The 22567-nt window shown below is 45.6% G+C and overlaps 1 protein-coding gene and 1 pseudogene across 1 annotated transcript in view; one reads left to right on the forward strand and one right to left on the reverse strand.

The window, feature by feature from the left end:
- Nucleotides 1-22567, forward strand: part of gnl2 (guanine nucleotide binding protein-like 2 (nucleolar)) — a 115526-nt gene that overhangs the window by 21173 nt on the left and 71786 nt on the right. The window lies entirely within an intron of this gene.
- Nucleotides 9438-9575, reverse strand: LOC129709996 (U1 spliceosomal RNA; annotated as a pseudogene).

Here is a 22567-nt window from a genome sequence, read left to right on the forward strand (position 1 = left end):
GGGGAAGAGAGGGGAGGGTGGGGGTGTGAGGAGAGGGGAGGAGAGGGGGGGGGAGGGGAGGAGAGGGAGGAGAGGAGAGGGGGAGAGGAGAGGAGGGGGGAGGGGGGGGAGAGGGGGGGGGGAGGGGAGAGGGGGGGGGAGAGGAGAGGGGGGAGGAACCAAAAGAGACACATTCTGCAAGCATTGTAGAAGGGTGGAGGGAAGGGGGTATGGGTGTGTGGAGAGGAGGGGGTTTAGGGGAGGAATGGTGGGGGAGGGGAGGGAGGGGAGGGGATGGAGGGAGAAAAAGAGGGGAGAGAGAGAGGGGGGAGGGGGGGGGGAGAGGAGAGGGGGGGAGAGGGGGGAGGAGGGGGGAGAGGAGAGGGGGGGGGAGGAAGGAGGGGGAGGAGGGGGGAGAGGAGAGGGGGGGAGAGGAGGGGTGAGGGGGGGAGAGGGGGAGAGGAGGGGTGAGAGGGGGGAGAGGAGGGGTGAGAGGGGAGAGAGGAGGGGGGGAGGAGGGGGGGGGGGAGAGGAAAGGGGGGGAGAGAGAGGGGGGGGGGGAGAGGGGGGGGAGGAGAGGGGGGGAGGAGAGGGGGAGAGGAGAGGAGAGGGGAGGAGAGGGGTGGGGAGGAGGGGGGGGGGGAGAAGGCGAGGGGGGGAGAGAACCTAAAAAACATTTTAGAACCAAAAAGAGACACATTCTGCAAGCATTGTAGAACCAAAAGAGACACTTTTTGCAAACATTTTAGAACCAATAGACACATTCTGCAAGCGTTTTAGAACCACTAAGGGCACTTACATTTGAGTAAACATGTGTTCAGTGTTATTCACAGCTCAGAGAAACATGACCCTCTGCCTTCCGCCAGCTTGCAGACACTGATTGGGGCACATCACTTCCTGGTTTTATAGTCCCTCCCCCCTGCCGCCAGCGGGGGCAGCAGAGAGAATGGGGAATTTTGTAAAAGCATTAATATCTCTGTCAGTTTTCACGATGGGAAAAATCCTCAGCACACATACGGTGGAGGGGGGGCTCTGAGCAAGGTGGCCAAAAATGACGGCCGTAGGTGACGGCGTTCTCTCGGAAATCGCAGCACAAATGGTCAAAACCAGTCAAGAACAGACTTTTAGTAACATAGATAACTCATTGTGGTAACATCTTCCTTTGAGTTCAGTAAAAAATACATATATCGCATCTTAGAGCTATCAAATTTCCCCTCTGGTGCCTGTTTGGACTCATTTACATGCCTTTGGCTTATGTACATAGTATTGAGGGAAATGCAAAGAGACAAGATTGAAGGAAATACTTTCATAATCCTTGGGTATAAATAGGAATTCTTTGAAGTTGTTGCCTCTTCTGCAGGAGAGCCCACAGTAGAACATAAAGTCCAATACCTAAACATTGCAACACTACAAGCTTGGTAACCTTGGCACCAATTCCAGCTATTCTGGAAACAGATTCTGTCAGTTCATTATATAACCGTAATAGACACTGTAATATTTTGGTTTGATTAATAAATTTGTAATTGGATAAAACGCTCAAACCTCAACCATGAGGAATCATAAGTTTAAATAGAGCTTCTTCTAACCACTAATACATCCAAAGGGGAATAAGAAACATCTTCACGCAGAGAAGAGAGATCAATGTCACATGAAGTAGTTGGTGCACATACAATAGATGTATTTACCAGAAAGCCAGTTCAGTGCAAAATGGAAGAAGGACCACAAGAAAACCTTTTAGGGTGTGGATGAAGGAAGGTGTGAAGAGCTTCACATGTAAAATATCATTGACAAAGGCCAAATGAGCAAGTGGCCTGTTGCTCTACTGAGAAGCTGTGCAAAACATCATCTCACCAACCTTTAGAGTAATAAAGTCATAGAGTCTTACAGTGTGGAAACAGGCACTTTGGCCCAACTTGTGCACACCGGCCAACATGTCCCATCTCCGGATACTTTCAAGAGAGAGATAGATAGGACTCTTAAAGATAGCGGAGTCAGGGGATATGGGGAGGAGGCAGGAACGGGGTACTGATTGTGGATGATCAGCCATGATCACATTGAATGGCGGTGCTAGCTCGAAGGGCCGAATAGCCTACTCCTGCACCTATTGTCTACACTAGTCCCCCCCTGCGTGCGTTTGGCCCATATCCCTCTAAACCTATCCTATCTATGTACCTGTCTAACTGTTTCTAAAACACTGCAATTGTACCTGCTTCAACTACCTCCTCCGGCAGCACCTTCCATACAATTATCCCGCTTTGCATGAAAAAGTTACCCCTCAGATTCCCATTAAATCTTTCCGCCCTCACCTTAAACCTATGACCCCTGGTCCTCGATTCCCCATACTCTGGGCAAAAGACTCTGCACGTCTACCCGATCTATTCCTCTCATGATTTTTCTTCTTTATCATGCAACCATATGCTCTGCATGAAGCAGTGTTGAGTGTGTGTTGGTTATAATTACACCCCTAACCCCAATTCTAAGTAAAATATAGATAGTGCAGCCAAGGTTTAAGGGTTTAAATCTGGAAAATAATCAAATGCACTTCCTAGCAACTTACTTAATAGTGCATTAGTCATTGGGCAGTAATGCATCACAGCTGTAAATAATTGCAAGCAGGCAGGCAGGCTTTGGTAATTACCAGATATTGTACATGACCACTGTCAGTAATGTACTGCAAGAGGTAGAATTGGTAGAATGGCACCACCATCAATGGGTAGATGCCAGAGAAAGCAACTTCAACCACCATCATATTTAATTCTTCCATATTGCTTTGTTTTTCTTCGTAATGGTAGTACAGTCTGCAAACATTTTTTAGGCTATATCACAACATGCAACATTACTGTCATATGTTACTGGTTTGTCAAGGATATAAGTTAATTAATGGTTTTGAGAAGTTATTTATATTTCGGCCCAATTTGATTAAGGAAGGCTAAGGGAGAATTAGCTGTTGGATGGTTGATCGACTTGATCTGCCTTCGGCATCATGAACTTGTTCTCGGGTTGCTAGAAGGAATCCCTCATTAAGGTGAAGTTTGTTGCAACAGAATATTTTGAAATTGGATTTAGAAGAAAACAACTCCCTTCATGAATAATTAACTTGCCAGAGCATTCTCGGGATTATCTGGTGCTGCCCTCAATATTGTAATATTACCCTTGTAAATATTTCCTGTTTTCAACAAGAAGGTATGCTACAAAATGTTTAAAAAAAACAATGTAATATATCTGCAGGTTAAAAAGAAGCGAACACATTGTATAAAGTTAATATTCCATCCCTATATATTTTGCACATATTCTGCTTATAATACCCATATCAGTGTACCAGTCTAAAGGTAAGAAAAATGTATAATACAGCATTAAATACAGAGATTTTATGTATTTTTATGATGCAGAGATAGTGGAAGTTGCAACTCTTTTTGTTACTAGATCTTTGTAAAGAACATAGAAAAGTAAAGCACAGGAACAGGCACTTTGTCCCACAATGTCTGTGCCGAACATGATGCAAAGACCAATTCTTATCTGCCTGCACATAATCCATATGCATCCATTTCCTGCATATCCAAAGGTTTCTTAAATGCCACTTTTGTATCTACCTCCACCATCATATGGTAAACCTCCCCAATGCTAGCACATCCTTCCTCAGATAAGGGGCCAAAACTGCTCGCAATACTCAAAATGTGATCTGACCCGTGCCTTATCAAGCCTCAGCATTACATCCCTGTTTTTATATTCTAGTCCTCTCAAAATAAATGCTTTCATTGCATTTGCATTCCTTACACCTTTACCCTTACATTCGGCCTCCGAAAATACAACACATACCTGCTCGGATTATATCCATCTGCTATGTCTCCGCCCATTTGTGTAGTGATCTATATTCTGCTTATTTGACAGCCTTCCTCACAATTTGTGTTCCCAGCAATTTTGGTGTAATCTGCAAACTTACTACCCAACCTATCTGCAGGATAACAATGGCCCATTTGCCCCTTCTGCCAGGTAATGGCCGATTTATTACCTCAGCACCACTAACTCTATATCCCTTGATTTCATTAACATCCAAAGTCTGACTGAAAAATGTATTAAAAATCTGACTTCAATTGATCATCCACAAGTTGGCATTGTAAAGGTTCCAATAAACTGTCTGTCAGCAACCTGAATTGAAAAAATGGAGATCACCAAATAATTCCAGTGTTTTAACCTTCAAAAGCGCTGCTAAAAATATCAATATCTGGTTAGGGTGAAGTTGAACAGAAACATATTTGTGGTGAGTGACCCCCAAAGGTATATAATTGGCATTCAGGCCTTTCACCTAGAAACATTATGGATCAGCAGCTACAAGGATCTGCAGTTAGTTTAGCCTGGTCTCTTTGGTATGGATATAATTGACAACAAAAGGAGCCATGTGTGTCATTGTAAGCTAACTTTTGGGAGTAATGGAATTAATTTCAAAATATTCAAGTATGAACAAAAATGAAAATTGTACTTGGCAGCATAGTGCAAAGGATCTGAAAAGCAGAGTTCTTAGGCTTCAACAAAAGCAGAGGAAAACGGGATTATCAGTCAAAATGTTCTTTGTACCCATGTATATGTTAGTAATATAGATAAATACAAGCAAATGCAGACCACTCCATCCTTTGAGCCCTGCCATACAAACCAATCATGTCTTAATCATATTTCTTCCCCTACTCCGTATCCTTTGATGCCCCAGGTATCTGGAAATCTATCTACCTCCTTATTTTGGTGTAATCTCATTGCTCACAACGGGACCTTCCACACCTTCAACAACCTGAGTGATCAAAAAATCTTCATCTCAGCCCTAAACATCTTTCCTCTTGTCGTGAAACAGTTAGCCTCTTGTTCTAGTCTCCCCAGACAGGAGAAACATCCTCACTGCATCCAGCCTAAAGCAGTCCTGCCAGAAAAGTTTACATTTCAATGAGATCGCCTCTCATTCCTGAACTCTGGCAAATAAAGGCATAGTTGGATCAACTTAATCTCTTAAGATTATTCCACCCTCCCAGAAATCAGTCTGGCGAGTCTTTACTGCACTCAATTTCTTCAGAAAGAATACCGACATTGCAGACAATAGGCTTAAGAAAGAACTGCTGATGCTGGAAAAATCGAAGGTAAACAAAAATGCTGGAGAAACTCAGCAGGTAAGGCAGCATCTATGGAGCGAAGGAATAGGTGACGTTTCGGGTCGAGACCCTTCTTCAGACTGATATGGGGGTGGGTGGGGACGGGAAGAAGAAAGGAAGATGCAGAGACAGTGAGCTGTGGGAGAGCTGGGAAGGGGAGGGAAGGAAAAGCAAGGACATCCTGAAATTGGGGGGTCAATGTTCATACAGCTGGGGTGTAAACTACCCAAGTGAAATATAAAGTGCTGCTCCTCCAATTTGTGGTGGGACTCACTCTGGCCATGGAGGAGGCCCAGGACAGAAAGGTAAGATATGCAATGGGAGGGGTAGTTGAAGTGCTGAGCCACCGGGAGATCGGGTTGGTTAATGTGGAATTTGTGGAGATGTTGGGCGAAGCAATCACCAAGCTTGCATTTAGTTTCATGGATGTAGAGCAGTTGACATCTAGAGCAGCGGATCCAATAGATGAGGTTGGTGGAGGTGCAGGTGAACTTCTGCCTCACCTGGAAAGACTGTTTGAGTCCTTGGATGGAGTTGAGGGAGGAGGTAAAGCGCCAAGTGTAGCTTTCCTGTGGTTGCAAGGGAAAGTACCAGGTGGTTTGGGTGGGAAGGGACAAATTGACCAGCGTGTTATGGGGGAGCGGTCTCTGCGGAAAGCCGAAAGGGGAGGAGATGGGAAGATGTGGCCAGTGGTGCGATCCCATTGGAGGTGGCAAAATGTCGGAGGATTATCTGTTGTATGTGACAGCTGGTAGGGTGGAAGGTGAGGACAAGGGGGACTCTGCCTTTGTTGCGAGTGGGGGGATGGGGAGTGAGAGCGGAGCTACGAGATATAGAAGAGACCCTGGTGAGAGCTTCATCTATAGTAGAAGAGAGGATCCCCCGTTCCCTAAAGAATGAGGACATCTCCGATGCCCTGGTTTGCACCACCTCATCTTGGGTGCAGATGCAGCGCAGACGGAGGAATTGGGAGTAGGGGATAGAGTCCTTATAGGAAGCATGGTGGGAAGAAGTGTAATCCAGATAGCCATGGGAGTCAGTGGGTTTGTAGTAGTTGTCAGTCAGTAGTCTGTTACCTATGACCATACTTGTAGACTATAGGTGTGATTTTCTATAATTGTAGCATCCATTTTCCCAAAACTCGAAACCTCTCACATTAAAGAACATACCATGTGCTTTCTTAACTGGTTGCTGCACTTCTATGTTTGTTTTCAATATCTGATGTACTAGAATACCTAAATTCCATTATGCATCAAGGTTTTCCAATCTATCGCCATACTTCACCTTTCTACTTTGTTTTATTGTAGTGGATAACTTCAATCTGGGATATATTGCATCAATTTTATATTTACCCAATCACTCAACTGATCTAAATCATTCACCTCAACATTCACAATCCCACCCAGTTTTATGTACCAGTACACTTAATAAATGTCCGTGCTTCACTCCCCGACAACCAATTCCTAGTCTATGTCAGTATCCTATTGCTACTGCCACATACTTTAATTCTCCACACTAAATTGGTAGCATGGGACTTTATCAAAGGCCCTCTGAAAATCCAAATACCTCAAGTCCATTGGGTCTGCTATTTTTTCTGACAACTATATATGACTTCATTCTCATCTCACACTCCTTTATGAACAGGGGTCGGCAACCTTGTTCTGCATAGGGGCCAGAACGCATGTCAGTGAGCGGATGGCGGGCCACATCTATCACATGTACACATGGATCCCACCCCGGATGACAGGCATCAAATCACGTGTTCACATAGATCCCGCCCCTTCGAGGGCCCCACCTGGACCACTGGCCCCTAGTTACGCACTGGTCCCCGGCCTATTGACAACCCAGATCCCGGCAGTGAAGCCAAACACAGAAGGTGCGCGGCAATGGCGGTAGCTTTGCGTAGGATGCGATACGGCCAGAGCTTAGCGCTCATCACCGATGCTCTGCTTTCGGCACTGCTTGGTGCTGCTCGGAATTCGCTGCTGCTCAACGTTCATCAATGCTCGCCGCTACTCAGCGCTGCTCCTTCATTCGCCGCTACTCAGCATTCGCCGCTGCTCGGCACTCAGCGCTGCTCGGCACTCGGCGCTGCTCAGCGGCTGCCAGTGCAGACCTCCCTTCGTCACTGCGCCTGGGCGCCGCAGCCTCAATCCGGAAGGTACCGGAGATGACGGAAGTCTGCGGGCTGGATGATTGCGGGGAAAACTACGCCTGCGGGCTGGATCCCCGGGCGCGTCCTCAGGGCCTGTGCTGCGCAGCTGACAGACGTCTGGACTGACATCTTCAACCTGTCACTTGCCCAAGCAGTTGTCCCCACTTGCCTTAAAACCACCTCCATCGTGCCAGTGCCAAAACACTCCACTGCGGCAAGCTTGAACGACTTCCGCCCAGTTGCACTTACCCCCATCATCAGCAAGTGCTTCGAGAGGCTGGTCCTGGCACACCTCAAAAGCTGCCTACCCCCCACACTGGATCCCTATCAGTTTGCCTACCGCAAGAACAGGAGTACGGAGGATGCCATCTCAACGGCACTTCACTCCGCCCTCTCCCACCTCGACAACAGAGACACTTACGTAAGAATGCTGTTCATCGATTACAGCTCAGCATTCAACACCATTATACCATCAAAACTGATCACCAAACTCGGTAACCTGGGCATCGACCCCTCCCTCTGCAACTGGATACTGGACTTTCTAACCAACAGACCCCAGTCTGTGAGGTTAGACAAGCACACCTCTTCAACCCTCACCCTGAACACCGGCATTCCACAGGGCTGTGTGCTGAGCCCCCTCCTCTACTCCCTCTTCACCTATGACTGCACACCTGTACATGGTACTAACACCATCATCAAGTATGCAGATGATACAACGGTGATTGGCCTCATCAGCAACAACGATGAGCTGGCCTACAGGGAGGAGGTCCAGCACTTAGCAGCATGGTGCGCTGACAACAACCTGGCCCTTAACTCCAAGAAGACCAAGGAGCTCATTGTAGACTTCAGGAAGTCCAGAGGCGGCACGCACACCCCCATCCACATTAACGGGACGAAGGTGGAACGTGTTTCTAGCTTCAGGTTCCTGGGAGTCAACATCTCCGATGACCTCTCTTGGACCCACAATACCTCTACTCTGATCAAGAAGGCTCATCAGCGTCACTTCTTCCTGAGGAGACTGAAGAAGGTCCATCTGTCTCCTCAGATCCTGGTGAACTTCTACCGCTGCACCATCGAGAGCATCCTTACCAACTGCATCACAGAATGGTATGGCAACTGCTCTGTCTCCGACCGGAAGGCATTGCAGAGGGTGGTGAAAATTGCCCAACGCATCACCGGTTCCTCGCTCCCCTCCATTGAGTCTGTCCAAAGCAAGCGCTGTCTGCGGAGGGTGCTCAGCATCGCCAAGGACTGCTCTCACCCCAACCATGGACTGTTTACCCTCCTACCATCCGGGAGGCGCTACAGGTCTCTCCGTTGCCGAACCAGCAGGTTGAGGAACAGCTTCTTTCCGGCGGCTGTCACTCTACTCAACAACGTACCTCGGTGACTGCCAATCACCCCCCCCCCCCCGGACTCTTATTATTATTTATTCAAATCGTTTGCTATGTCGCTCTTCCAGGGAGATGCTAAATGCATTTCGTTGTCTCTGTACTGTACACTGACAATGACAATTAAAATCGAATCTGAATCTGAATCTGAATCTGAATCGGATGATTTTGTGTTACGGGCCGCATTCGGCCCAGGGCCGTAGGTTGCTGACCCCTGATTTAGAACATAGAACAGTAAAAGAACAGGCCTGTATCATCGTGAGTATTCGCCAAAAGAGTCATACCTTTTTCTGGTTGCTGCTGGATTTTCAACGTTGAAAATTTTTGGCGACCTACTGCGACTATGATGGGTGCCGGCAGTCACTGAAAAAATCGCGTAAGTGGGACAGGCAAGGCCTTAACATTGTTGATGTGCAGAGTGATCTTAGAGTTCAAGGCCATTGCTTTCCGAAAGTAGCAACACTTGTAGATACATTTGTAAACAAAGTATGTTTGTCAGTCGGGGCATTGGGTTTCAGTTGCCCGATAACTTTCTTCTTTTTTTTTTCAAAATAGACTTTATTCAAGTAATAAATATATACAATACGTGAACCGTGCAAAAAATCCATCCGACATTTTCGGAGGCTATACAAATTGTTCAATACAGTTTATACATTTACCAAATTCCACAAAACTGTCCCCCACCCGTGACACTTGGTGACGTTTCGGGTGGATACACTACTTCACACCTTGGAGATTTGTTTGCATAAAAGCATATTATTTTGTTTTTAGTTTTTAAACCAGGGGAGAGCGCGAACGCAGTCCCCCACTACCACAAATTTTGCAGTCGAGTATCCCGTATTTGGGGACATCGCAGGCGTCAGCGCACCCGAAGTGCAATGGGATAGCCTCGTCCTTGGAGAACTTTTTTTTAAATTTCAAAATAGACTTTATTCAATTGATAAATGTATCCAATTCATGAACCATTCGAACAAAAAATTCATCCGACATTTCCGGAGATTATAAAAAAAACTTTCAGTACAATATTTTTACATTTGTCAAATTCCACCAAAACTGTCCCCCACCCGTGCCACTCTGTGGCCCCTGTCCAAGTAATAAATATATACAAAGTGTGCACAGTGCAAAAATTCCATCCGACATTTTTGTAACAGCTGGGAAGGAACTGTCCCTGAATCTGGAGGTGGTGTGCATTTCCACACATCTATACCTCTTGCCTGGTGGGAGAGTACTCATGTTTGAGTAAGGGTGGGGGAGACAGCCTACCTGGGGGCAGCGACAGCGGACGGGCCTCTGGCACAAAGATCGGCCCTGTTGCTCAGAAGGGTAAGGAAAAGAAGAGGATGGCAATTGTAATAGGGGACTCTATAGTCAGGTGGTCGGATAGGCGATTTTGTGGACGCAGACAGGAGACCCGGTTGGTAGTTTGCGTCCCTGGTGCCAGGGTCAGGGATGTGTCTGAACGGGTCCAAGAAATCCTGAAATGGGAGGGAGAGGAGCCTGAGGTTTTGGTACATATAGGTACCAACGACATAGGTAAAAAAAAGAGAAGATGTCCTGAAAGAAGAATTTAGGGAGTTAGGTAGAGAGTTAAGGAGAAGGACTGCAAAGGTAGCAATCTCAGGATTACTGCCTGTATCACGCGACAGTGAGAGTAGGAATGGAGTGAGGTGGAGGATAAATGCGTGGATGAGGGACTGGTGCAGTGGGTATGGATTCAAGTTTCTGGATCATTGGGACCTCTTTTGGGGAAGGTGCGACCTGTACAGAAAGGATGGGTTGCACTTGAACTCGAGGGGGACCAATATCCTGGCGGGGAGATTTGCAAAGGCTACTGGGGAGACTTTAAACTAGTATGCTTGGGGGGGAGGGACTCAAATTGGGAAATCTAGCAGTCAGTGTGTGAGACAGGAGGCAGAGAATGGTAGCACTCTGACCCAAAATGTAGGGGTGAGAGAAGAAAAAGTCAATAAACAGAGAATAAGAGAGGGTGGGTTTCTTAAATGTGTATATTTTAATGCTAGGAGCATTGTAAGAAAGGTGGATGAACTTAGAGCCTGGATTGACACCTGGAAGTTTGATGTTGTGGCGATCAGTGAAACATGGTTGCAGGAGGGCTGTGATTGGAAACTAAATATTCCAGGATTTCGTTGCTTCAGGTGTGATAGAATTGGAGGGGCAAGAGGTGGAGGTGTTGCATTGCTTATCAGGGGAGATATTACAGCAGTGCTTTGGCAGGATAGATTAGAGGGCTCGTGTAGGGAGGCTATTTGGGTGGAACTGAGAAATGGGAAAGGGGTAGCAACACTTATAGGGGTGTATTATAGACTGCCAAATGGGGAGCGAGAATTGGATGAGCAAATATGTAAGGAGATTGCAGATATTAGTAGTGATTGTGGGAAATTTCAATTTTCCACACATAGACTGGGAAACACATTCTGTAAATGGGCTGGATGGGTTGGAGTTTGTAAAATGTGTGCAGGATAGTTTTTTGCAACAATACATAGAAGTACCTACTAGAGAAGGGGCGGTGCTGGACCTCCTGTTAGGAAATGAGACGGGACAGGTGGCGGAGGTATGCGTTGGGGAATAGTTCGGGACGAGTGATCACAATACCATTAGTTTCAATATAATTATGGAGAGGGTCAGAACTGGACCTAGGGTTGCGATTTTTGATTGGAGAAAGGCTAACTTTGAGGAGATGCGAAAGGATTAAAAGGAGTAAATTGAGACAGTTTGTTTTATGGGAAAGATGTGGAAGAGAAATGGAGCTCATTTAAAGGTGACATTTTAAGAGTACAGAACCTTTATGTCCCTGTTCGGCTGAAAGGAAATAGTAAAAATTGGAAAGAGCCCTGGTTTTCAAGGGAAATTGGACACTTGGTTCAGAAAAAGAGAGAGATCTACAATAATTATAGGCAGCATGGAGTAAATGAGGTGCTTGAGGAGTATAAAGAATGTAAAAAGAATCTTAAGAAAGAAATTAGAAAAGCTAAAAGAAGATATGAGGTTGCTTTGGCAAGTAAGGTGAAAGTAAATCCAAAGGGTTTCTACAGCTATATTAATAGCAAAAGGATAACAAGGGATAAAATTGGTCCATTAGAGAGTCAGAGTGGACAGCTATCTGCAGAGCCAAAAGAGATGGGGGAGATATTGAACAATTTCTTTTCTTCGGTATTCACCAAGGAGAAGGATATTGAATTATGTGAGGTAAGGGAAACAAGTAGAGTAGCTATGGAAACTATGAGGTTCAAAGAAGAGAAAGTACTGACACTTTTGAGAAATATAAAAGTGGATACGTCTCCAAGTCCGGACAGGATATTCCCTAGGACATTGAGGGAAGTTTGTGTAGAAATAGCAGAGGCTATGACAGAAATATTTCAAATGTCATTAGAAACGGGAATAGTGCCGGAGGATTGGCATACTGCGGATGTTGTTCCAATGTTTAAAAAGGGGTCTAAGAGTAAACCTAGCAATTATAGACCTGTTAGTTTGACGTCAGTGGTGGGCAAATTAATGGAAAGGATACTTAGAGATAATATATATAAGCATCTGGATAAACAGGGTCTGATTAGGAACAGTCAACATGGATTTGTTCAAGTTCAAGTTCAAGTGAGTTTATTGTCATGTGCCCCTGTATAGGACAATGAAATTCTTGCTTTGCTTAAGCACACAGAAAATAGTAGGCATTTACTACAAAACAGATAAATGTGTCCATATACCATGATATAAATATATAGACACATGAATAAATAAATTGGTAAAGTGCAAATAACAGAAAGTGGTTATTAATAATCAGAGTTTTGTCCGAGCCAGGTTTAATAGCCTGATGGCTGTGGGGAAGTAGCTATTCCTGAACCTGGTTGGTGCAGTCTTCAGACTCCTGTACCTTCTGCCTGAAGGTAGCAGGGAGATGAGTGTCTGGCCAGGATGGTGTGGGTCTTTGATGATACTGCCAGCCTTTTTGAGACAGCGACTGCGATAAATCCCCTCGATGGAAGGAAGGTCAGAGCCGATGATGGACTGGGCAGTGTTTACTACTTTTTGTAGTCTTTTCCTCTCCAAGGCATTCAAATTGCCGAACCAAGCCACGATGTAACCGGTCAGTATGCTCTCGACTGTGCACCTGTAGAAGTTAGAGAGAGTCTTCCTTGACAAACCGACTCTCCGTAATCTTCTCAGGAAGTAGAGGCACTGATGAGCTTTTTTGATAATTGCGTTAGTGTTCTCGGACCAGGAGAGATCTTCAGAGATGTGCACGCCCAGGAATGTGAAGTTCTTGACCCTTTCAACCATCGACCCGTTGATATAAATGGGGCTGTGGGTCCCCCTCCTACTCCTTCCAAAGTCCACAATCAGTTCCTTGGTTTTGCTGGTGTTGAGGGCCAGGTTATTGCACTGGCACCATATGGACAGTTGCTCGATCTCTCTTCTATATTCTGACTCATCCCCATCAGTGATACGCCCCACAATAGTGGTGTCGTCAGCGAACTTGATGATGGAATTCCCCCTGTGGTTCGCTATGCAGTCATGGGTATAGAGTGAGTACAGCAGGGGGCTGAGCACGCAGCCTTGAGGTGCTCCCGTGCTGATTGTTATTGAGGCTGACACATTTCCACCAATACGAACAGACTGTAGTCTGTGGATGAGGAAGTCGAGGATCCAGTTGTAAAGGGATGCGCAGAGACCCCGTTCTGCGAGTTAGCTAACCAGTTTGGAGGGGATAATTGTGTTAAATGCCGAGCTATAATCAATGAATAACAGCCTGACATATGAGTTTTTGTTGTCCAAGTGATCCAGTGCGGAGTGGAGGGCCAGCGAGATCGTATCCACCGTTGATCTGTTGTGGCGGTAAGCGAACTGCAGTGGGTCCAGGCTTTTGTCGAGGTAGGAGTTGATTTGCTCCATGATCAACCTCTCAAAGCACTTCATCACCACCGGCGTTAGTGCCACTGGTCGATAGTCATTGAGGCACGTCATCTTGCTCTTCTTGGGCACTGGTATAATTGATGCCCTTTTAAAGCAGGTGGGACCTCAGACCTCAGAAAGGAGAGGTTGAAAATGTCCTTAAAAACTCCCACCAGTTGGTCCGAACAGGTTTTTAGAACACGACCGCCTGTGCCTGGAAGGTCATGTTTGACTAATCTTCTTGAATTTTTTGAAGAGGTTACTCGGGAAATTGATGAGGGTAAAGCAGTGGATGTTGTATATATGGACTTCAGTAAGGCCTTTGACAAGTTTGGTTAAGAAGGTTCAATTGTTGGGTATTAATGGTGGAGTAGCAAGATGGATACAACAGTGGCTGAATGGGAGATGCCAGAATAATGTTGGATGGTTGGTTGTCAGGTTGGAGACCAGTGACTAGTGGGGTGCCACAGGGATCTGTGTTGGGTCCACTGTTGTTTGTCATGTACATCAATGATCTGGATGATGGTGTGGTAAATTGGATTAGTAAGTATGCAGATGATACTAAAATTTTACTTCGGAGTCACGTGAGTGATTCCGTGAAGACCCCAGCTCCAGTGCGCATGCGGCATTATCGCACAGCGTGCAGAACGCGGCAGCCAGCGGGAGTCGGGCTAGCTCCCGCATCCAGGGACGAGAGGTAAGTACTTACCTTAATCGGGCCTTGTGATTTTTGCTCCAGGGGGAGCAAAGTGAGGCATGGTGAGCGGGCCCCGTTTCGACTCCAGCGTGGGGCCGACAGTGACGGGGAAAAGGTGCCACCCGGACCGCTAACGCTGCGGACCGCTGCTAGGAGCTGCGCCAATGCCGGTCCGCTGAACAGCTGTTCCGTACAGCCGCGGACCGGCGGGAAAATTTTAAAAAACCCGACCGGCAGCCCTGCAGACTCCTGACCAGGAGAATCACCGCCCGGGAACCGCCACAACGCCGCCTGGAAAACGGCAGGCAGCCTCTACTTACAGGTAAGGGGAAATCTTACCAATTTACAGGTTCTACAGGAGCCATCTTCCTCCAAGCTGGAACAGGTTGGAGAAGGCAAAATAAGTATGTCTGTCTCCCCAAGCCAGAGGAGGTCATGAAGTTCACCTCCAGGAGAAGGACTGCCTGCCCAACTCCACACGAGGGTCCTTATCTGGGAGGCAGCCACCGGTAGCGGTGGAGCTATTTCAATGCTCCCGCTCACTCGACACCGAGCCGCTCCCTGTGCCGCCGGTGTAAAGGGGCACTGGCTGAATGCCAAGGGAGCTGACTCCTACCCCAGTGCTATTGCACTAGCCATCTCCCTTGTCGAGGGATTGATGCAACAGCGGAGTGGAGTGCTTTGCCTCCTCCCATTTAGCGCATCCTTTATGCTCCTTTTTTAAGGGCTAAGGAGGCCAGGGCTGGGCTGGCTTAAGCGCTGGGCAGGCGGACGAGAACAGCAGTATGCCAGGGGAGCAGGATCAGGAAGAGCCACTGGGTGTCGTGGGCCACTACATGGCTCCTCCACGCGACCATCTTCCCAACAAAAGCCCTGCAGGAGCAGGCCTTTCCAGAGGCAAATCCGCAGGCAGCTGGGTCTCGTAGACTCACAGATAAGCAGCGAATTCTACAGAAGGTCAAGATGTTACCACCTTTGCTCGCCTTTGGTGCTGACGCCTAAGATGTTCCCATATTTGGGATACTCGACTGAACGATGGTGCATATAGACCTGCCCGCAACCCCGAATATATGGGGCTATGCATACCGCTGCTGCGGGGAAGAGGGAGCAGGCTATGGGACGAGCAGGACATCACATCCAACACCCAGCTGGCAGCACCCCTCGGCATCCACCAGCAATATCAAACAAGGACTGGTGAAAGCCTGGTGACCGCGGCAGATCCCCCATAGTTCTTTTTAGACGGGGCCCAGAGCGGAGCCGTGGGAAGATGCGCCGCCCCACCGACAGCACCAGCATACCAGCAAACTACGCCTTCATGAAAAACAACAAGCATGGAGGTAGGTAGTCTGGTTCCTCCCAGTTTACACTAAAACAAGGGTGTTCTACTAAACTGCATGGGGAGTGGGCTAAGCATGGGATGCTGTCACAAATAACCAAAATATACTCAACAGCATTAGAGGATAAAAACGAATTCAAATTGGGCATTTTACTGCCAGTTCAGCAATGCGCCCAAAGGGCTGTTTCTCCCTCTAAGAAAAGAGAAGTGAGAAGGCAAGCTGAACTAAACAGGCACATTACTAAACGGATTGGAATTTGTATCGAATATATTCACCAAAACTATAAAAGATGATGAATGTAGCATCATCATTGATCTAATATCACTAAATAAATCTGTTGAGTATATCCACTTTAAGATGGAGGTGGAGTTTTGTCACTGCCAGACATCTGATCTCCCTAGGATACCTATGGGGAGCATTGATATGGGAGATGCTAACTATCTTATACCATACACTAGGATCATTATAGATACCTAAATATATTTACCTGGATCATGGATATCCCGGTTAGGGCAACCATGGGAGCATATAGCATTTCATATGGTCTAAACCTCAGCCCTAAACTATTATAAATGGCCATGAAAATATTAAGAAAACAAGCATAATCATGGCACATATTGGATGATATCCTCATATTAGGGGAAACAAAGGAATTCGCTGTGGAGCAGTTCTAGCTACGAAACAGCTCCCTAAAGCTGAGGTTCATCCCACGCCCAGATAAACCAGAATTGAAGCGTTACTACCAAGGATTATCTGGGCTTCAATAATAATTCCGTCCATATGACTGTTACTTTGCCAAGATACTTGGGTCACTATAATCAAATCATGAATGTACCCACTGAAGCTATATCACAATTAAGGTGGTGGGCAGACATATATTTGGCATAGTTTTCAGCCCTATTATCATCACCAATCCCAACTTGGTTATTTTAAAAACCAATGCCAGTACTTTAGGCTGGGGAGCAACTAAACTCCATATCCAGCACAGGTAACAGATGGACCAAGTCACAAACATCGTTACTACACATACCGGGCATCAACTTCTTGGGATTGGTGATCGCCTATTGGGCTAAAAAGCATATGCATTTCAAATGCAGCACGTACATATGTGGTTACGGATTGATAACACTATGGTGGTGGCTTATATCAACCATATGGGGAGCATAATAATCATTATTGTGCAACAAATTGGTCAAACAAATCTGGCAATGGTGTGTCAAAAGACATTTTAACTATCAGCTGCCTATGTCCTAGGAAGCTAGAACACAGTGGGAGACACCATGTCACGGGGTAAAATTTATGATTACATTGAATAGATGTCATAACCCAAAATATCTGCTAAATTTATTAAGCAGTTTGAAAGCCAGATATCAATTTGGTTGCACAAGACGGAATCACCAGTAACCCATGTATGTGACTTAGGAACCAGATTAGAGGCAGCAGCGATAGATGCCTATACGCTAAAAGGGGGAATTTCTGCTTTGCCTTCCTCCCTTCTGCCTCATCAGTCGGGCACTTCGCAATACAGATGGGATCTGTCTCCGAGATATTGAACGTGCCCGACCGGCCTACAGCCATGGTTCCCAGTTCATCACGACACGGTGGGCGAGTCACCTATGGATTTCCCTAGTGGACCATGGTTGCTGACTCAACCCAGTATCAGGCATAAGCCACCCATGCCAGGGAAACATCAAACTCCTGGGTGCAGGTTTTGAATAGACCTTACCAGGGACTGGGATTATCCAAAGGAACCATTACCACCATGTCGGCATCCCTGCGAACAGTCACTAAAAGCTAACATGGGTAAAATACTGCCACGACGCAGGGACAACGGACTATTCAACCACTGACGTATTGGAGTTCCTGGAACATCTACACCATGACTAAAAGGTGAGTTACAGTGCCGTAAATACAGCATGGAGCGCCTTATCTGCTTATCTAAAACCGCATGTCAGCAGAGCATGGGATCCCATCCACTGAAGGTAAACTTATGAAGGGCAACTATAATATAAGCCCCAAACACCCAGGTATATACCCATGTATGGGATATTGGTGTGATATTGACATACCTCAGAGAATGGCACCAGCCAGATCCCTCAGCTTGCTTAATCTATGTTTTAAAAAAGGCTCATGCTTATGGCTCTCGTACACGCTCAAAGAGTCCGGTCACTCCATAAACTAGACTGGATACATGGTGATTACCCCAGACGCATCAAGTTCATATTTAGGTCTGGTAAAATCTAACTCGCAGGTATATGGATTCGGCACGAACTAGCAGGGTCGAGATCGCCTGTGTTTTCCGTGCTGTAGTCGTTATATGGCTCTATAGACCAGGAACGCCCGATTCACTGGTGGGATTCCGGGCCTACCCTCCAGAGTCCAGGTTGAGTGTGGTGACCCATCTACTACTATATATAGACACAACCCACTATCTTAGAGGGAGAGGAAAGCCTATGGGTCAACCACAGTAACCCAAAACGGGGTACGAGCCAAACCACTCCAAGGTGGCTCAAACAGGTACTGAAAGCTGCCGGAATAGATAATAATACATTTAATCCCATTCCACTAGGGCAGCATTGGTATCAGCGGCTGAACGAATGGACATCCCGATTGACCACATTTTCAATACAGCAGAATGGTCAAGGGAACCGCGTTCAGAACATTTTTTATTATAAACCGTTGATAAACCTGATTTAATTGCAGGAGAATATTACAAACTGCAATATTAATTTAAGCTCAGAGGAGCTCTGTTATGTTGTTATTGTTAACAAATACCTTTCTGTTTCTTTTGAAAGCAGATCCACTGGGTGATTACGATAACACTTCCTCCCTCATAAACTTCGGCAGTGAGTGAAATAAAAACTGTTACACGGTTTGAAATCACAGACCTTTGAAGTCTTCACGGAATCACTCACGTGACTCCGAAGTAAAATAGTAAGATTAAACGAGTACTTACCAGTACGAAGTTTGATCTGTATTTTATGAGGAGTTACGGTGAGGGATTAAGTGCCCGCCGCTCCCACCCTCATTATACAGATCGAACTAGTAAACTGATGTCTCGTGATCTTTACTATCTTACTTCAAATATTGTGTCTATTCTGTGATTTCACACCGCTGCTTCGAAGTATGCCGCATGCGCACTGGAGCTGGGGTCTTCACTTAATCCCTCACCGTAACTCCTCATAAAATACAGATCAAACTTCGTACTGGTAAGTACTCGTTTAATCTTACTATAGTTGTGGATAATGAAGTAGATGTTTAAAGTCTACAGAGAGATTTATGCCAATTGGAAGAGTGGGCTGAAAGATGGCAGATGGAGTTTAATGCTGATAAGTGTGAGGTCCTATATCTTGGCAGGACAAATCAAAATAGGACGTACATGGTAAATGGTAGGGAATTGAAGAATGCAGGTGAACAGAGGGATCTGGGAATAACTGTGCACAGTTCCCTGAAAGTGGAATCTCATGTAGATAGGATGGTAAATAAAGCGTTTGGTGTGCTGGCCTTTATAAATCAGAGCATTGAATATAGAAGTTGGGACGTAATGTTAAAATTGTACAAGGCATTGGTGAGGCCAATTCTGGAGTATGGTATACAATTTTGGTCGCCTAATTATAGGAAGGATGTCAACAAAATAGAGAGAGTACAGAGGAGATTTACTAGAATGTTGCCTGGGTTTCAGCAACTAAGTTACAGAGAAAGGTTGAACAAGTTAGGGCTTTATTCTTTGGAGCGCAGAAGGTTAAGGAGGGACTTGATAGAGGTCTTTAAAATGATGAGAGGGTAGACAGAGTTGACGTGGATAAGCTTTTCCCACTGAGAGTAGGGAAGATTCAATCAAGGGGACATGACTTGAGAATTAAGGGACAGAAGTTTAGGGGTAACATGAGGGGGAACTTCTTTACTCAGAGAGCAGTGGCTGTGTGGAATGAGCTTCCAGTTAAGGTAGTGGAGGCAGGTTCGTTTTTATCATTTAAAAATAAATTGGATAGTTATATGGACGGGAAGGGAATGGAGGGTTATGGTCTGGGTGCAGGTATATGGGACTAGGGGAGAATACGTGTTCGGCACGGACTAGAAGGGTCGAGATGGCCTGTTTCCGTGCTGTAATTGTTATATGGTTATATATATGGAGAGGGATGAAGTGGGAGCTACCAGTGTGAGACTCGGCCTTGATTGGATGTGGAGGCGATGGAATGTGTGCAGAAGAAGTGTAACAGGATTCTGCCTGGATTAAAGGGTATTAGCAATGACAGGAAGTTGATCAAACCAGTGTTGTTTTTTTCTGGAGCATCAGAGATTGAGGGTAATCTGATAAAAGTTTACAAAATTATCAGAGGCATAGATTTGGTAACCAATCTTTACAAAGTTGGACATGTCAAATACCAGAGGGCATAACTTTAAGGTGGGGGAGAGGTTAAAGGAGAGGAGCTTGGCACATTTTTTACACAGTTTGTTGGGTGCCTGGCATGTGTGGCCAAGCATGGTGGTGGAGGCAGATACAATGATACAGAAGTCTAGTTGAAATAGAACTGCTTCAGTCTGCATCCCAGTTGGATTAATGTTTGGTTTGGCAGCGGTATAACTCTCTCAGTTGCAATGCTAAGCATGTCATGGAAAGGCTGAGAGGTTATCAATAAAAACACTAAACACTAAAAAATAACTCAAAGTAAAACAATAATTTCCATTCACCTCCATCTTACTATTTTCCCTTTTCTGAATAAAAATGTTTTCTTCATTTTAACCCTGAAGAAACAGCTCTTTCGTGTTTGGAGGCGGAAAATAAGGGCTTTGGTTAGATCAGAGAGTCAGAATAGACAGTCCGATAGACAACCGACAAGAAAAAATGTAATGAAGATGATCAACATCAATCAGAGCTGAGTGACGGCCTTTACAAAATGTCAAAAGACAGGCTCTAGCGCCCTCTCTTGGGCTGCAAGCCTTTACTACTGCTCTGACGATACAATGGTAAAAATACCATTTAAATTTAAACCAGGAAAAACTAGCACCCTACAGTGGGTTCATTAACATCTTAACATTGAAAACGCGTGTATATTTAGGTTGGAAACCCATTGTGTATTTTGGTAACGTTTCTGAACTGGAGACATGACTCAAGAAAGCAGAGGAACTCGATGGGTCAAGCAGCATCTGTGATGAGAAAGGAAAGGTCTATGTTTTGGGTTGAACCCACTTTCCATTTGTAACTATTGTCCATGAACACACTGGTTGGGCAGTATGACATTCAGCTAGGTAATTTATCATTCCAATGTAATGTGGGAACAGAGAATGGATAATATTTTAACGGCCTATTTCTATATGAAGAGTGTGGCAGGCGAGTTCAGTTGCATGGCTTGCATCTTGTGGCAATTCTGAATGCAGGGTGTGAATCGGGTGCAGTTCAATGAGATTAGTGTAGCTTGGCATTATGTTCAGTGCTGACGCAGTGGGCAGAAGGTGTGCTGCACTGTACTATGTTCCATGCTCCTTGTGGTTCGGGTGACCACAGCTCCAATTGCACATTTACCAGCCTGTGCTGTACATGGGTAGTCACCCAGGAGTTAAAGGAAAGTTGGTTAGAGACAACCAGGCAGAGGAAAGGCAGCAGGCAGGTAGCCAGGAAAAGTTCAGAGTACATCTCATTTTCAAACTATTTATTAATATTGGAAAATATTTGGACTATGTCTGGAGAGACATACATGGTAAATGGTAGGGCATTGAAGAATGTAGGTGAACAGAGGGATCTGGGAATAACTGTGCACAGTTCCCTGAAAGTGGAATCTCATGTAGATAGGGTGGTAAAGAAAGCTTTTGGTGTGCTGGCCTTTATAAATCAGAGCATTGAGTATAGAAGTTGGGATGTAATGTTAAAATTGTACAAGGCATTGGTGAGGCCAATTCTGGAGTATGGTGTACAATTTTGGTCGCCTAATTATAGGAAGGATGTCAACAAAATAGAGAGAGTACAGAGGAGATTTACTAGAATGTTGCCTGGGTTTCAGCAACTAAGTTACAGAGAAAGGTTGAACAAGTTAGGGCTTTATTCTTTGGAGCGCAGAAGGTTAAGGGGGGACTTGATAGAGGTTTTTAAAATGATGAGAGGGATAGACAGAGTTGACGTGGAAAAGCTTTTCCCACTGAGAGTAGGGAAGATTCAAACAAGGGGACATGACATGAGAATTAAGGGACTGAAGTTTAGGGGTAACATGAGGGGGAACTTCTTTACTCAGAGAGTGGTAGCTGTGTGGAATGAGCTTCCAGTGAAGGTGGTGGAGGCAGGTTCGTTTTTATCATTTAAAAATAAATTGGATAGTTATATGGATGGGAAGGGAATGGAGGGTTATGGTCTGAGCGCAGGTATATGGGACTAGGGGAGATTATGTGTTCGGCATGGACTAGAAGGGTCGAGATGGCCTGTTTCCGTGCTGTAATTGTTATATGGTTATATGGTTATATGGTTATATGAGAGCTCAGCTAGAGCCTAGTTCGCAGCATGGTGGTGGCTCAACTGGTCAAGAGGAGGAACTAGAATCCAAGGGCAATAAGGACACTCCTCCGTGAAGAGAACAGACAGATGTTTCTGCAGCCATAGCTATCTATCTAGGATCATTTGTTGGCGAACAAACGTTTGTTATGTCGAACAGTCCTTGCTCCAGGCGTACACTGGCCCTATCCGTCAAATCTTTCTCCGCTACATTGCTGATTGCATCGGGGCTACCTCCTGTACCCATGCATAACTTGTGGACTTCATTAATTTCACCATTGACTTCCACCCTGCCCTCAAATTCACCTGGACTATCTCTGACATCTCTCTTCCCTTTCGTGATCTCGCTGTCTCCACCACAGGGGACAGATTATCAACTGACATCTACTACAAACTTATCAACTCCCATAGCTATCTGGACTATACATCCTCCCACCCTGCCTCTTGCAAAGATGCTATTCCCTACTCTCAATTCCTCCGTCAATGCCGC

Source organism: Leucoraja erinacea, chromosome 26 (assembly GCF_028641065.1).
Source record: "Leucoraja erinacea ecotype New England chromosome 26, Leri_hhj_1, whole genome shotgun sequence".
In the NCBI taxonomy this organism is placed as follows: domain Eukaryota; kingdom Metazoa; phylum Chordata; class Chondrichthyes; order Rajiformes; family Rajidae; genus Leucoraja; species Leucoraja erinaceus.